At 31.7% G+C, this 18,093-nt stretch overlaps 1 long non-coding RNA gene across 4 annotated transcripts in view; it reads right to left on the bottom strand.

Moving 5' to 3' along the window:
* Positions 1-18,093, bottom strand: part of LOC150101413 (uncharacterized) — a 29,699-nt gene that overhangs the window by 8,103 nt on the left and 3,503 nt on the right. Inside the window, exons 2-4 of one of the 4 annotated variants that reach the window (XR_016549048.1) lie at positions 11,005-18,000; positions 8,704-8,792; positions 437-618 (exon numbers count right to left, since the gene is read on the bottom strand). This is a non-coding gene — a long non-coding RNA (uncharacterized LOC150101413). Of the gene's footprint in view, positions 1-436; positions 619-6,655; positions 10,044-11,004; positions 18,001-18,093 lie in introns of those variants that run through there. The other 3 variants (XR_016549046.1, XR_016549045.1, XR_016549047.1) reach the window with 3 other exon arrangements.

Raw genomic sequence — 18,093 nt, 5'->3', positions numbered from 1 at the left:
TTTTAGTCGTTTCCTTATGTCTTCATTTCTTAGTCTATCCAGCAGAGATATTCCAAGTAATCTTCTTAGCCAACCCATTTCATTAGTTAATAATTTTTTTCTTCAGCCTTTTTGAGATTCCAGCATTCACTTCCATAGAGTATTGGGATAATCACTATTGTATAAAATAGTTTAATTATTTAACCACCAACTGACCACATGTATCAAAAATATATGCATTGTAACCATATAATTTGTTCCTTAATATCTGATGGTTATATTGAGAATAATGCACACTTTGCATCCATGACCAAGCCTGTATGGCAGTTAAATATATTTGTGTTTATATAATTTTTAACTGCACTTTTTTTTTTCTTCTTTTACTGCATATCAGACTAGGGGACAGATGAATTATGTAACAAATTTACAAGTAAAAATTAAAGAGATACCTACTTACCTCAGAACTGATTAAGTTGAAAGAATGACAGTTTGTGATTTCACATATTGTGAGAACTCTTAAAGCAAACCACTTGTTAAAATTTCACACTTGCACATTCCTCTAATAGGTTCACACTAGCAAAGCACTTTATCATTTATTTGAGCATTAAAGTGAAAATCACTGCAGCAGCACAAGATTAACTGAAAACAATACCATCAAGAAAATCTTAATGTTTAATATATCTAATGAGAATTAGATAATAATGCCTAAGTAGATAGACAAAATAATTAATAGAAATTTTGAAATCTCCAGCTAATTACAGGCATAGCAATCACAAATATATAATATCAATAGGTCTTATACACTTTAGTTTGTATAAAAACAAAAATAATGGCACCTTGAAATTATATTACTGGATAATATTAGAAAGATGATAAAATTCCATTAGATAAATGCATTTACATCCTATTATCAGAATCAAAAATTAGTACATTCCAATAATTGAAACAATGCAGAACTTCAGTGTACCAATGCCATAACATAAAAATTCAAAAGCAATACAGAAAGCATGCTGATTTAATAGGCAAATTCTGTAATTTAGCAAACAGCTATTCCATCCAGGTTTTTTCCGTAGTGCATTTCCACTTTTATTTCATTAGATTTAACAAAAACACTTTTATGCTGCTTACAGCTGAAAACATACTGTGCTCACAAACAGAAAAAAGTAAATATCATTACTATAAGTTAGAAGGATACTGGTTGATACAACCTATTTCCCCATACCACTTGATCTTTCATATATTTCTAGACATTTTACTGAATTGCAATCATTTTACATCTGATGGTGAATAATATATTTATACTATCACATAAATTTTTCATGTTTTGCCATACTGAAATTTTTAATAAATGGTTCATTATTGGAAATAACTAATTTTTTTACATAATTCAATCATATTACTCTAGTTAAACCTTTAAGGGTAATACCAGTACATAAAGACAAGTATATGGCTATGAATATGTAATAGCAAAGAATTTCTCTCTCTCTGTAATCTTAATTAAAAATTTGTCAGGTAAACCTATTGTAAGGAATTTTAAAGATAACTTTAATCATAATTAAAATTCTGAATATTTTTACGTATTGTTTATGTTAAAATGTTTATTAGTTTTATTTTGCGGTGCTGCGATGTGCCAGTTACTGAAATTGTTTTGCCAAAAATGATATGTAAAGCTTTTAAAAATTTATGTACTTACCAGCTGTGATATTTGTATTCATCATATGTATCAAGGATTTAGGCCTAGCATGGGCCTAAATTTCCAACGATGACTTCTAAGGCCTGTTCTGGCCTTAGAAGTCATCGTTGAATTGTTTAAGAGGACGTTCCTGGTTTTCTTTTTCCTAATGGCTTGTACTTTAAGGCTTGTTTTGGTAATTTGTATTACTTACAAGAATTTTATTGTAATTTAAAATTATTAAAAGTTGTGTTTTATAAAGACATTCTCTCTTGTCGCTAATGGAGACGTGTCAGCAATTATTTATACCTAACTTCTTGCTTACGAGTTTCATGGAGTGCGCATGCTCGCTGAGAAGTTGGATGTGTGATTGACAGCTGACAAGTTCGTATCGAAGCAACGAGAGAGCGTTTGGAAGGAATTTAGAACATAGGCCGGCAGATATTTAGGTTCGGAGGAACTTAATTTTTCTTATGTGACAGTTGGAGGAAAATTAATAGTATATTCCGAAAAAGGAATCGTGGAACTATTAAGTTTTTATGTGGATAAATAAAAGAAAATATTGCTATATGTGTTTTAAAAGGAATATTGGAGGAAACGCTAATTGAAAGATTTATAGTAGTTTCCAAAAAGGAAATCATAGAACTGTAAGTTTTTTTTATTGGGAGAGTTAAAACTGTCAGTAAGAAGTTGCTATTTACGTTCTAAAGGAATGTTCGAGAAAACTCTGATTAGGAAGTTTCATCTGTATTAAGGACGCCGGATCTAACTATTATTTCTACTAAAAAGAGACAGAATTAAGTCAGGAAGAATTAATGTGTGCTACATAAGTGATGGTAAAGGATCCTGTAAAAATGAAGAATAGAGTCATATCTTCTGAAAAAGGCCTTGACAGAGAAAGAAACTGGCTATGAACATTTTTGTGATTGTGCAAACAAAGTGTTTAGTCTAGTCTTAGGTGCAAGTTTATTTTTAAAAGGCCTTGGATCCAATTAATTTGTAGTTATGTAATATTTGTTTGAAGTGTATATATATATTGTTTTTGTTATATTAAATGTGTTTATTTTGTATTTTGGTCTTGAGTCAGTGATTAATTGGATTCTGAAAGAAAGAGTTAAGATCATTGCACCAATTGGAGTGAACCCTTGTGCATATAATAACATATAGCTACACTCAGAAATAAAAAAAAAAAAAACAATTGTTAAAAACAGAGATCATCTCTATGGTAGGATAAATATCTCTTCAATATAAAAATCCACCAATTATTAACAAAATCTTTAAGAGTAATACTACATAAAGACAATTATATGGCTATGAATATGTAATAGCAAAGAATTTCTCTCTGTAATCTTAATTAAAAAGTTGTCAGCTAGACCTATTGTGAGAAATTTTAAAGAGAAACCATTGTGATAATTTGAACCTAACCTCATACCCGTGAGCAAATTCACCCATGCAAAGCACTTCATTATTTTTCCTATTAACAATTAAAGTAAAAATCACTGCAGCAGCACAACAACAAATTCAAGAATATTTTATAATTATAAGGAATATATGTGATAGGAAAAAATGCTAAAACCTACATAGAAATCAAAATACTTTTTAAAAAATTTCAAAATCTCCAACTATTTACTGCCATAGCAATCAGAAAAGATATACGAGTTGGATAGAGTTATAAAGATGAAAACTTTCACATTACAGTTTTTCTTATTTTTGTTTGTTATACTGAAATTATCAACTTTGTGGGATTTATGAACATTATCAAAAATGACAAATGTCAAAAATGTTTGCTGGGTGATCCATGTCTCTGAAATTAGTAGTCTTAATTCTACACAGACATGAAGGAAACTTCACAACAATATTCCTTTTTGGATTACATCTCTTGCAGTAATAAATATCTCACTAACACAAAAGTAATTCAAACAAAATGTACGTGGACTATCTGATAATTAGGGAATCAGCAGAATTCTTGCTGCAACATTTAATTAAACTAGAAGAAACTGATGTCATGAAAAACATTTGTTAGTCTACCATGCATGTGGAAACCAAACAGAATTGCCTATAAAGAAACTGTTAACCATCTGGATCAAAGTCAATCATCCAGTATCTAATTTCTTTTTCAGTACATTCATTTGAAAGGAAATCTTGCATCCACTTTCTTCAGTAACAGCATCTAAGAAAAAAAATGTGTAATTCCCCTGCCCCATCCTCAAAAGTTTCTCCTATCAATTAATTCCAACTGGGGAAAACAACGACATGAAAATTCTTGATGGAAAGGTTGTTTTAAATATGAACAGGTAATACTAATTTATCATGTCTTAAAATGATTAACACGTTAATAATCTTTACAGACAACAAAACAAAATTTGCACTGGTTTCCATGGATAGTTACAGCTATGCCTACAAAATGGGACACAGTAAATAAATAAATTTCATCGATTCGTCATTAACTCAAGGAAATGAGAAAATTTTAACTTGCTCAAATAGGAAACATGGACGGAGTTCCGCTGACTTTTGATATGCCCTCAAACAAAACTGTAGATTCCAAGGGCACAAAAAGTGTTGCTGTTAAAACATTGGAGCACGAAAAAACTCACTACACGGTTGCTTTATCTTGCTGTACTAATGGGACAAAAATGCTGCCGCTATTGATTTTTAAAAGGAAGATGCTACCCAAAGAAAAACTGCTTAAAGGAGTGTTTGTACATGTTCACGTGAAAGGCAGGATGGGTGGAGGAGGAATGAAGTTATGGATAGATAATATTTGTTCTAGGTGCCCTGGCAGACTGTTGAAGCCTGCGCTGCTAGTATGGGATCAGTTTTGTTCTCACAGAACAGGAGATGTTAAAAACAAACTCAAGGAATTGAAAACTTAGTTAGCTGTAATTCCAGGAGGTCTCACTAGTCAGCTTCAACCTTTAGATGTCTGTATTAATAAAACATTTTGACGAAGAAGATTAACAGGTGGGTACTCTTCCTAGTTAGATTAGGTATTTGTTGAAAGTAGACCTTCTTATTAATTTATATTTGAAATACTGTAAATTCATTATAATATTCAGTGATAAAATTTTATTTTTTTTTTTTTTTAAAATATGTACAAATAAAGGGGGTGAGTCTTATAGGATGGTGATATATCAGCAAATTTGGGGGTGGGGGCCAAGGAAATTTCAGTTTTTTTTTTTTTTTTTTTCAGAGTTTTTAGATGCTGTTAATAGGCAAGGAAGATGTAAAGTTTCCTTCTTGAATGAGTGTACTAGAAGATGGCATGAGATCCACAAGGTAAACACTTTCTATAGGCTCAAGACTGTTTTATTTCCTAATTCATGATAGACTGATAAATGTATTCCAGAACCTGAGTTTCCTCTATTTTATACATTGCAGCAAGAATTCTGCTGTCATGACCAGGTAATTAGTACACTGCAGGTTTATGTGAGATGCTCTCATGCCATTCAAATATTTAACAGACAGAGAGAGAGATTCAAGCAGAAAATGAAAACATTTGTCAGATTCTGTTTATTTGTCTATTTATAAATAAGAATACTTATTTCAGAGACATTGATCACTAAAGCAAACATTTTGGACATTTCTATTATTTGAACATGTTCTTAAATCACAGGTGGAAGAGAATTTCAGTATCATAAACAGAAATAAGGAAAGCCATAATGTATAATGGTAAAAGTGTACATGCTTATAACAGAATGCAAGGATACCTCATTTCTGTGTGTATTGCAGTAAATGGTTCAAAATTAAAAAAAAATGTTTTCGAAATATTATGAACTATATGTAATTTTTAACATTTGCATTCTAGGACATGTAAACTAAACAGGTTAAGATTTTCTTGAATTTCTTCTGTGTAGTTACCTTCTTTTCCTCCTGCCTTGATTTTAACTTTAATGTTCAAAGAAAAAATAACAAACTGCTTTGCAAGTGTGAATCCACTCACTGAGGTTAAAATTATTATAATGGCTTCATGTTAAAATTTCTCTGAATAAATTAATAGGTTTACTTCACAAAAAATGTTTATACTCAGACTGCTTAGTTTTAATAAATTAGATTATGCAGACAATTTTGTACCTAATGCCTCTTCTTCTAGGCAATGACCAGTAATCATGAGTTAATATATTAGTATTAAGCTTAACATTTCAGTAGGCGATTATAGTTTGATTACATCGAGATCTCGCACTTATCCCGACAGTTAAATCAAAAAATTTTTCTTTTCATATGTAAGATTTCACATATGATATACAACTTTTAGAGTTATCTGTATTATAAATCCGCATACATAGCTGGTTTCTCTTTTTGAATCTTGAACACCTTGATGTTGATCCAGTAAACTTACCGATCCCTCTATTAATGGCTATCGCTTTCGCTTGATGAATAATCATTTTTGTAGACACTGAAAGTCCTGCTTTCTTCTGATCTAAAATCCAAGAAATTATTCAGTTCTGGCCATTTTGCAGTTTCACTTTATAGGTTACGTTTATTGTGAGTTCTTATTTGTTCAGTTGGGGATCGCCCGAAATGTCTCTCTGCAGCCCTGTTTCCATGTTCTTTAGCATACGCAATCACACGTAGCTTGTATGCAATATTGTAGCAATGCAGACGAAAGTTAACGGCAGAAATTAATCACCGTTCACAACAAATGTGACAACAATTGGAAAATTTTAACGAACAGGAACACAGCTATGATCGTCGATGAAAGCACATGCACATCCACTTAACTCTACGTAAGTGGAATGCATTCACACACTGCAAGAAAGGAAGAAAGAAGGAAATCGCATAACCTGGAACAGAAAATATCCAGAAATGAAAGTAATAAAAAACCAAGTATCGGTGAAGCACCCTGTTTTTCAAAACCTATTTTCAAAGGAAAAAAGAGCATCTTATATGCCGGCAGATACAGTAATTCCAAATGGTACATAAACATGGCAATTTTTATATGGTAAGGTTGTTTTTAATTCCAACAAAAAACTAAATAGCGATAACTTAACCTAATGAAAACCTTACTGAGAAAAACACAAAATTCGCAGGTATCCATATTTAGATGGAGGGTTTCCCAATGAGGAGGACACAGGAATTAAAACCATTTCTTCTCGAATAACTTGGCGATATTCTTGAGGATGGTATTTTTTCTAGGCTACAAAGACGAATGAAAATTTAAAGAAACCCACCCCATCCCAGAAGAAAAACAAATGCAAGTATAAACCAAAACTTGAAAAATATAGTAAATTCTTACTTTATTTATCCTTCTGTCTCACTATTCAAGTCTCTAACAAAGCTGCTCTTATTGTACTTATGAAAAAAGAGTACTGGACAGCAATAGCAGTTGCCTACTTCAGATGTCTTGAGAAGCTTTCAATACAATAACATAAACCTATCACACAATTATATCTTTTACCGATAAAGGGTATGTAACCTTGCCGATTCCTACTGACACTTAAAAAAATCTGACTTTATTCCAAACAAGTGTGCCAATTCTTTTGATTGCTATGCATAATTATCACTAAAAAAACTACAAATTTTGTATTTTGTCTGCAACAATATAGTTTATATATAATACAGCAAAATTTGATCAAAGCTCTAAAAGGTACACATATCATATTTGAAAGCTTCCAGAACTGAGGGCAACACAGATTAAAGGATCTTCATTTGGATCTACTTTCTCAACTAAATTTCAATCATCTAAAAAACTAAAACAAAGAATTAAATCCACCCCCCCAACTCATCTTTCAAAGGAAACAAAAATAATGCTGCCTAATTTAAGTATGGGAAAGTCTATCTAGATTTTATGATAAAATAATATAGAACAAATAAATTATTACATATCTTAATGCAGGACAATTGTCTTGAGGGTTTAGTTGAGACTCTTGTAATAAAACCGCCCACAATACACTTGGATTTGTTCACAGCTTGAACGTTTTCTGACTTAAAAATTTCAAACTCTCATGACATCCACCTAAAAGAAGAAAATACTAACATTTCAGTCATAACCCACCCCACCTGATGAAACTCAAATTACATATGCCAACACCACATATATTCATAATTGTCTTTTCTTAGCTATCTGATGATAATCTTCCTGTGTCCAATCTGAAAAGAGATGCTACACTCTATGCAAGCTAAATTCAAAACATGAAAAGAATTAAGGTTCGATTTAACTGTCGTGATAAGTGCGATACCTTGACATAATCAAACTGTATTATTCTACTGAAATTTAAGCATATTCATTTAAAAATATTAACTGATGATTACTGGTCATTGCCTAGAAGAATTGACAGCTGCAGTATTGTCTGCATAATATTATTTAAAACAAAGCACTCAGGACATAAAATTTTTCAAGAGGCAAACCTATTCACTTAATCAGAGAAAGGTTAACATGAAACGAATATAAAAATTTCAACATCCGTGAGTGGATTCACACTTGCAAATCAGTTGGTTTTTTTTCTTTGAACGCTAAATTTAAAATCAAGGCAGGAGAAAAAGAAGGTAACTAGACACAAGAAAACCTTAAAACTGTTTAAGTTGCATGTCCTAGAAAGCAAATGTTAAAAATGACATATAGTCCATAATTCTTCGAAATTTTTTTGTTAAATTTTGAACCATTTACTGCAATACACAAAGAAATTAGGTATCTGTACATTCAGTTATAAGCATGTACACTTTCACCCTTATACGTTATGGCTTTCCTTATTTCTGTTTAAGATACTGAAATCCTCTTCCACCTGTGATTTAAGAACATGTTCAAATAATAGAAATGTCCAAAATGTTTGCTTTAGTGATCCATGGCTCTGTAATGAGTATTCTTATTTATAAATAGACAAATGAACAGAATCTGACAAATGTATTCGTTTTCTGCTTGAATTTCTCTCTGAGTGTATTAAATATTTGAGTGGCATCAGACCAGCTCACATAAACCCACACTGCCCAAACTGGTCATGACAGCAGAATTCTTGCTGCAATGTATAAAATAGAGGATATTCAGGTTCTGGAATACATTTGTCAGTCTATCATGAATTAGGAAATAAAACAGCCTCGAGCCTATAAAAATTGTTTACCTTGTGGATCATATGCCATCTTCTAGTATGCCCATTAAAAAAAGAAACCTTACATCTTCCTTGCCTATTAACAGCATCTAAATACTTTCCTAGAAAAAAAAATCTGAAATTTAACTTCCCCCACCATCCCCAAATTTGCTAATATCAAATAATTCCAAATGGTACATAAACATGGCAATTTTTATATGGTAAGGTTGTTTTTAATTCCAACAAAAAACTAAATAGCGATAACTTAACCTAATGAAAACCTTACTGAGAAAAACACAAAATTCGCAGGTATCCATATTTAGATCGAGGGTTTCCCAATGAGGAGGACACAGGAATTAAAACCATTTCTTCTCGAATAACTTGGCGATATTCTTGAGGATGGTATTTTTTCTAGGCTACAAAGACGAATGAAAATTTAAAGAAACCCACCCCATCCCATAAGAAAAACAAATGCAAGTATAAACCAAAACTTGAAAAATATAGTAAATTCTTACTTTATTTATCCTTCTGTCTCACTATTCAAGTCTCTAACAAAGCTGCTCTTATTGTACTTATGAAAAAAGAGTACTGGACAGCAATAGCAGTTGCCTACTTCAGATGTCTTGAGAAGCTTTCAATACAATAACATAAACCTATCACACAATTATATCTTTTACCGATAAAGGGTATGTAACCTTGCCGATTCCTACTGACACTTAAAAAAATCTGACTTTATTCCAAACAAGTGTGCCAATTCTTTTGATTGCTATGCATAATTATCACTAAAAAAACTACAAATTTTGTATTTTGTCTGCAACAATATAGTTTATATATAATACAGCAAAATTTGATCAAAGCTCTAAAAGGTACACATATCATATTTGAAAGCTTCCAGAACTGAGGGCAACACAGATTAAAGGATCTTCATTTGGTTCTACTTTCTCAACTAAATTTCAATCATCTAAAAAACTAAAACAAAGAATTAAATCCACCCCCCCAACTCATCTTTCAAAGGAAACAAAAATAATGCTGCCTAATTTAAGTATGGGAAAGTCTATCTAGATTTTATGATAAAATAATATAGAACAAATAAATTATTACATATCTTAATGCAGGACAATTGTCTTGAGGGTTTAGTTGAGACTCTTGTAATAAAACCGCCCACAATACACTTGGATTTGTTCACAGCTTGAACGTTTTCTGACTTAAAAATTTCAAACTCTCATGACATCCACCTAAAAGAAGAAAATACTAACATTTCAGTCATAACCCACCCCACCCGATGAAACTCAAATTACATATGCCAACACCACATATATTCATAATTGTCTTTTCTTAGCTATCTGATGATAATCTTCCTGTGTCCAATCTGAAAAGAGATGCTACAATCTATGTAAGCTAAATTCAAAACATGAAAAGAATTAAGGTTCGATTTAACTGTCGTGATAAGTGCGATATCTTGACATAATCAAACTGTATTATTCTACTGAAATTTAAGCATATTCATTTAAAAATATTAACTGATGATTACTGGTCATTGCCTAGAAGAAGGGACAGCTGCAGTATTGTCTGCATAATATTATTTAAAACAAAGAACTCTGGATATAAAATTTTTCAAGAGGCAAACCTATTCACTTAATCAGAGAAAGGTTAACATGAAACCAATATAAAAATTTCAACATCTGTGAGTGGATTCACACTTGCAAAGCAGCGGGTTTTTTTTTCTTTGAACGCTAAATTTAAAATCAAGGCAGGAGAAAAGAAGGTAACTAGACACAAGAAAACCTTAAAACTGTTTAAGTTGCATGTCCTAGAAAGCAAATGTTAAAAATGACATATAGTCCATAATTCTTCGAAATTTTTTTGTTAAATTTTGAACCATTTACTGCAATACACAAACAAATTAGGTATCTGTACATTCAGTTATAAGCATGTACACTTTCACCCTTATACGTTATGGCTTTCCTTATTTCTGTTTAAGATACTGAAATCCTCTTCCACCTGTGATTTAAGAACATGTTCAAATAATAGAAATGTCCAAAATGTTTGCTTTAGTGATCCATGGCTCTGTAATGAGTATTCTTATTTATAAATAGACAAATGAACAGAATCTGACAAATGTATTCGTTTTCTGCTTGAATTTCTCTCTGAGTGTATTAAATATTTGAGTGGCATCAGACCAGCTCACATAAACCCACACTGCCCAAACTGGTCATGACAGCAGAATTCTTGCTGCAATGTATAAAATAGAGGATATTCAGGTTCTGGAATACATTTGTCAGTCTATCATGAATTAGGAAATAAAACAGCCTCGAGCCTATAAAAATTGTTTACCTTGTGGATCATATGCCATCTTCTAGTATGCCCATTAAAAAAAGAAACCTTACATCTTCCTTGCCTATTAACAGCATCTAAATACTTTCCTAGAAAAAAAAATCTGAAATTTAACTTCCCCCACCATCCCCAAATTTGCTAATATCAAATAATTCCAAATGGTACATAAACATGGCAATTTTTATATGGTAAGGTTGTTTTTAATTCCAACAAAAAACTAAATAGCGATAACTTAACCTAATGAAAACCTTACTGAGAAAAACACAAAATTCGCAGGTATCCATATTTAGATCGAGGGTTTCCCAATGAGGAGGACACAGGAATTAAAACCATTTCTTCTCGAATAACTTGGCGATATTCTTGAGGATGGTATTTTTTCTAGGCTACAAAGACGAATGAAAATTTAAAGAAACCCACCCCATCCCATAAGAAAAACAAATGCAAGTATAAACCAAAACTTGAAAAATATAGTAAATTCTTACTTTATTTATCCTTCTGTCTCACTATTCAAGTCTCTAACAAAGCTGCTCTTATTGTACTTATGAAAAAAGAGTACTGGACAGCAATAGCAGTTGCCTACTTCAGATGTCTTGAGAAGCTTTCAATACAATAACATAAACCTATCACACAATTATATCTTTTACCGATAAAGGGTATGTAACCTTGCCGATTCCTACTGACACTTAAAAAAATCTGACTTTATTCCAAACAAGTGTGCCAATTCTTTTGATTGCTATGCATAATTATCACTAAAAAAACTACAAATTTTGTATTTTGTCTGCAACAATATAGTTTATATATAATACAGCAAAATTTGATCAAAGCTCTAAAAGGTACACATATCATATTTGAAAGCTTCCAGAACTGAGGGCAACACAGATTAAAGGATCTTCATTTGGTTCTACTTTCTCAACTAAATTTCAATCATCTAAAAAACTAAAACAAAGAATTAAATCCACCCCCCCAACTCATCTTTCAAAGGAAACAAAAATAATGCTGCCTAATTTAAGTATGGGAAAGTCTATCTAGATTTTATGATAAAATAATATAGAACAAATAAATTATTACATATCTTAATGCAGGACAATTGTCTTGAGGGTTTAGTTGAGACTCTTGTAATAAAACCGCCCACAATACACTTGGATTTGTTCACAGCTTGAACGTTTTCTGACTTAAAAATTTCAAACTCTCATGACATCCACCTAAAAGAAGAAAATACTAACATTTCAGTCATAACCCACCCCACCCGATGAAACTCAAATTACATATGCCAACACCACATATATTCATAATTGTCTTTTCTTAGCTATCTGATGATAATCTTCCTGTGTCCAATCTGAAAAGAGATGCTACAATCTATGTAAGCTAAATTCAAAACATGAAAAGAATTAAGGTTCGATTTAACTGTCGTGATAAGTGCGATATCTTGACATAATCAAACTGTATTATTCTACTGAAATTTAAGCATATTCATTTAAAAATATTAACTGATGATTACTGTTCATTGCCTAGAAGAAGGGACAGCTGCAGTATTGTCTGCATAATATTATTTAAAACAAAGAACTCTGGATATAAAATTTTTCAAGAGGCAAACCTATTCACTTAATCAGAGAAAGGTTAACATGAAACGAATATAAAAATTTCAACATCCGTGAGTGGATTCACACTTGCAAATCAGTTGGTTTTTTTTCTTTGAACGCTAAATTTAAAATCAAGGCAGGAGAAAAAGAAGGTAACTAGACACAAGAAAACCTTAAAACTGTTTAAGTTGCATGTCCTAGAAAGCAAATGTTAAAAATGACATATAGTCCATAATTCTTCGAAATTTTTTTGTTAAATTTTGAACCATTTACTGCAATACACAAACAAATTAGGTATCTGTACATTCAGTTATAAGCATGTACACTTTCACCCTTATACGTTATGGCTTTCCTTATTTCTGTTTAAGATACTGAAATCCTCTTCCACCTGTGATTTAAGAACATGTTCAAATAATAGAAATGTCCAAAATGTTTGCTTTAGTGATCCATGGCTCTGTAATGAGTATTCTTATTTATAAATAGACAAATGAACAGAATCTGACAAATGTATTCGTTTTCTGCTTGAATTTCTCTCTGAGTGTATTAAATATTTGAGTGGCATCAGACCAGCTCACATAAACCCACACTGCCCAAACTGGTCATGACAGCAGAATTCTTGCTGCAATGTATAAAATAGAGGATATTCAGGTTCTGGAATACATTTGTCAGTCTATCATGAATTAGGAAATAAAACAGCCTCGAGCCTATAAAAATTGTTTACCTTGTGGATCATATGCCATCTTCTAGTATGCCCATTAAAAAAAGAAACCTTACATCTTCCTTGCCTATTAACAGCATCTAAATACTTTCCTAGAAAAAAAAATCTGAAATTTAACTTCCCCCACCATCCCCAAATTTGCTAATATCAAATAATTCCAAATGGTACATAAACATGGCAATTTTTATATGGTAAGGTTGTTTTTAATTCCAACAAAAAACTAAATAGCGATAACTTAACCTAATGAAAACCTTACTGAGAAAAACACAAAATTCGCAGGTATCCATATTTAGATCGAGGGTTTCCCAATGAGGAGGACACAGGAATTAAAACCATTTCTTCTCGAATAACTTGGCGATATTCTTGAGGATGGTATTTTTTCTAGGCTACAAAGACGAATGAAAATTTAAAGAAACCCACCCCATCCCATAAGAAAAACAAATGCAAGTATAAACCAAAACTTGAAAAATATAGTAAATTCTTACTTTATTTATCCTTCTGTCTCACTATTCAAGTCTCTAACAAAGCTGCTCTTATTGTACTTATGAAAAAAGAGTACTGGACAGCAATAGCAGTTGCCTACTTCAGATGTCTTGAGAAGCTTTCAATACAATAACATAAACCTATCACACAATTATATCTTTTACCGATAAAGGGTATGTAACCTTGCCGATTCCTACTGACACTTAAAAAAATCTGACTTTATTCCAAACAAGTGTGCCAATTCTTTTGATTGCTATGCATAATTATCACTAAAAAAACTACAAATTTTGTATTTTGTCTGCAACAATATAGTTTATATATAATACAGCAAAATTTGATCAAAGCTCTAAAAGGTACACATATCATATTTGAAAGCTTCCAGAACTGAGGGCAACACAGATTAAAGGATCTTCATTTGGATCTACTTTCTCAACTAAATTTCAATCATCTAAAAAACTAAAACAAAGAATTAAATCCACCCCCCCAACTCATCTTTCAAAGGAAACAAAAATAATGCTGCCTAATTTAAGTATGGGAAAGTCTATCTAGATTTTATGATAAAATAATATAGAACAAATAAATTATTACATATCTTAATGCAGGACAATTGTCTTGAGGGTTTAGTTGAGACTCTTGTAATAAAACCGCCCACAATACACTTGGATTTGTTCACAGCTTGAACGTTTTCTGACTTAAAAATTTCAAACTCTCATGACATCCACCTAAAAGAAGAAAATACTAACATTTCAGTCATAACCCACCCCACCCGATGAAACTCAAATTACATATGCCAACACCACATATATTCATAATTGTCTTTTCTTAGCTATCTGATGATAATCTTCCTGTGTCCAATCTGAAAAGAGATGCTACACTCTATGCAAGCTAAATTCAAAACATGAAAAGAATTAAGGTTCGATTTAACTGTCGTGATAAGTGCGATATCTTGACATAATCAAACTGTATTATTCTACTGAAATTTAAGCATATTCATTTAAAAATATTAACTGATGATTACTGTTCATTGCCTAGAAGAAGGGACAGCTGCAGTATTGTCTGCATAATATTATTTAAAACAAAGAACTCTGGATATAAAATTTTTGAAGAGGTAAATCTATTCACTTAATCAGAGAACGTTTAACATGAAACCAATATAATAATTTCAACATCTGTGAGTGGATTCACACTTGCAAAGCAGCGGGTTTTTTTTTCTTTGAACGCTAAAGTTAAAATCAAGGCAGGAGAAAAGAAGGTAGGTAACCAGACACAAGAAAACCTTAAAACTGTTTAAGTTGCATGTCCTAGAAAGCAAATGTTAAAAATGACATATAGTCCATAATTCTTCGAAATTTTTTTGTTAAATTTTGAACCATTTACTGCAATACACAAAGAAATTAGGTATCTGTACATTCAGTTATAAGCATGTACACTTTCACCCTTATACGTTATGGCTTTCCTTATTTCTGTTTAAGATACTGAAATCCTCTTCCACCTGTGATTTAAGAACATGTTCAAATAATAGAAATGTCCAAAATGTTTGCTTTAGTGATCCATGGCTCTGTAATGAGTATTCTTATTTATAAATAGACAAATGAACAGAATCTGACAAATGTATTCGTTTTCTGCTTGAATTTCTCTCTGAGTGTATTAAATATTTGAGTGGCATCAGACCAGCTCACATAAACCCACACTGCCCAAACTGGTCATGACAGCAGAATTCTTGCTGCAATGTATAAAATAGAGGATATTCAGGTTCTGGAATACATTTGTCAGTCTATCATGAATTAGGAAATAAAACAGCCTCGAGCCTATAAAAATTGTTTACCTTGTGGATCATATGCCATCTTCTAGTATGCCCATTAAAAAAAGAAACCTTACATCTTCCTTGCCTATTAACAGCATCTAAATACTTTCCTAGAAAAAAAAATCTGAAATTTAACTTCCCCCACCATCCCCAAATTTGCTAATATCAAATAATTCCAAATGGTACATAAACATGGCAATTTTTATATGGTAAGGTTGTTTTTAATTCCAACAAAAAACTAAATAGCGATAACTTAACCTAATGAAAACCTTACTGAGAAAAACACAAAATTCGCAGGTATCCATATTTAGATCGAGGGTTTCCCAATGAGGAGGACACAGGAATTAAAACCATTTCTTCTCGAATAACTTGGCGATATTCTTGAGGATGGTATTTTTTCTAGGCTACAAAGACGAATGAAAATTTAAAGAAACCCACCCCATCCCATAAGAAAAACAAATGCAAGTATAAACCAAAACTTGAAAAATATAGTAAATTCTTACTTTATTTATCCTTCTGTCTCACTATTCAAGTCTCTAACAAAGCTGCTCTTATTGTACTTATGAAAAAAGAGTACTGGACAGCAATAGCAGTTGCCTACTTCAGATGTCTTGAGAAGCTTTCAATACAATAACATAAACCTATCACACAATTATATCTTTTACCGATAAAGGGTATGTAACCTTGCCGATTCCTACTGACACTTAAAAAAATCTGACTTTATTCCAAACAAGTGTGCCAATTCTTTTGTTTGCTATGCATAATTATCACTAAAAAAACTACAAATTTTGTATTTTGTCTGCAACAATATAGTTTATATATAATACAGCAAAATTTGATCAAAGCTCTAAAAGGTACACATATCATATTTGAAAGCTTCCAGAACTGAGGGCAACACAGATTAAAGGATCTTCATTTGGATCTACTTTCTCAACTAAATTTCAATCATCTAAAAAACTAAAACAAAGAATTAAATCCACCCCCCCAACTCATCTTTCAAAGGAAACAAAAATAATGCTGCCTAATTTAAGTATGGGAAAGTCTATCTAGATTTTATGATAAAATAATATAGAACAAATAAATTATTACATATCTTAATGCAGGACAATTGTCTTGAGGGTTTAGTTGAGACTCTTGTAATAAAACCGCCCACAATACACTTGGATTTGTTCACAGCTTGAACGTTTTCTGACTTAAAAATTTCAAACTCTCATGACATCCACCTAAAAGAAGAAAATACTAACATTTCAGTCATAACCCACCCCACCTGATGAAACTCAAATTACATATGCCAACACCACATATATTCATAATTGTCTTTTCTTAGCTATCTGATGATAATCTTCCTGTGTCCAATCTGAAAAGAGATGCTACACTCTATGCAAGCTAAATTCAAAACATGAAAAGAATTAAGGTTCGATTTAACTGTCGTGATAAGTGCGATACCTTGACATAATCAAACTGTATTATTCTACTGAAATTTAAGCATATTCATTTAAAAATATTAACTGATGATTACTGGTCATTGCCTAGAAGAATTGACAGCTGCAGTATTGTCTGCATAATATTATTTAAAACAAAGCACTCATGACATAAAATTTTTCAAGAGGCAAACCTATTCACTTAATCAGAGAAAGGTTAACATGAAACGAATATAAAAATTTCAACATCCGTGAGTGGATTCACACTTGCAAATCAGTTGGTTTTTTTTCTTTGAACGCTAAATTTAAAATCAAGGCAGGAGAAAAAGAAGGTAACTAGACACAAGAAAACCTTAAAACTGTTTAAGTTGCATGTCCTAGAAAGCAAATGTTAAAAATGACATATAGTCCATAATTCTTCGAAATTTTTTTGTTAAATTTTGAACCATTTACTGCAATACACAAACAAATTAGGTATCTGTACATTCAGTTATAAGCATGTACACTTTCACCCTTATACGTTATGGCTTTCCTTATTTCTGTTTAAGATACTGAAATCCTCTTCCACCTGTGATTTAAGAACATGTTCAAATAATAGAAATGTCCAAAATGTTTGCTTTAGTGATCCATGGCTCTGTAATGAGTATTCTTATTTATAAATAGACAAATGAACAGAATCTGACAAATGTATTCGTTTTCTGCTTGAATTTCTCTCTGAGTGTATTAAATATTTGAGTGGCATCAGACCAGCTCACATAAACCCACACTGCCCAAACTGGTCATGACAGCAGAATTCTTGCTGCAATGTATAAAATAGAGGATATTCAGGTTCTGGAATACATTTGTCAGTCTATCATGAATTAGGAAATAAAACAGCCTCGAGCCTATAAAAATTGTTTACCTTGTGGATCATATGCCATCTTCTAGTATGCCCATTAAAAAAAGAAACCTTACATCTTCCTTGCCTATTAACAGCATCTAAATACTTTCCTAGAAAAAAAAATCTGAAATTTAACTTCCCCCACCATCCCCAAATTTGCTAATATCAAATAATTCCAAATGGTACATAAACATGGCAATTTT

This window comes from Typopeltis vanoorti, chromosome 11 (genome assembly GCF_054136105.1).
Source record: "Typopeltis vanoorti isolate ZY-2024b chromosome 11, IOZ_Tvanoo_1.0, whole genome shotgun sequence".
Lineage (NCBI taxonomy): Eukaryota > Metazoa > Arthropoda > Arachnida > Uropygi > Thelyphonidae > Typopeltis > Typopeltis vanoorti.
The sequence above is the reverse complement of the archived record's forward strand: the minus strand, read 5'-3'. Positions and strand labels throughout refer to the sequence as shown.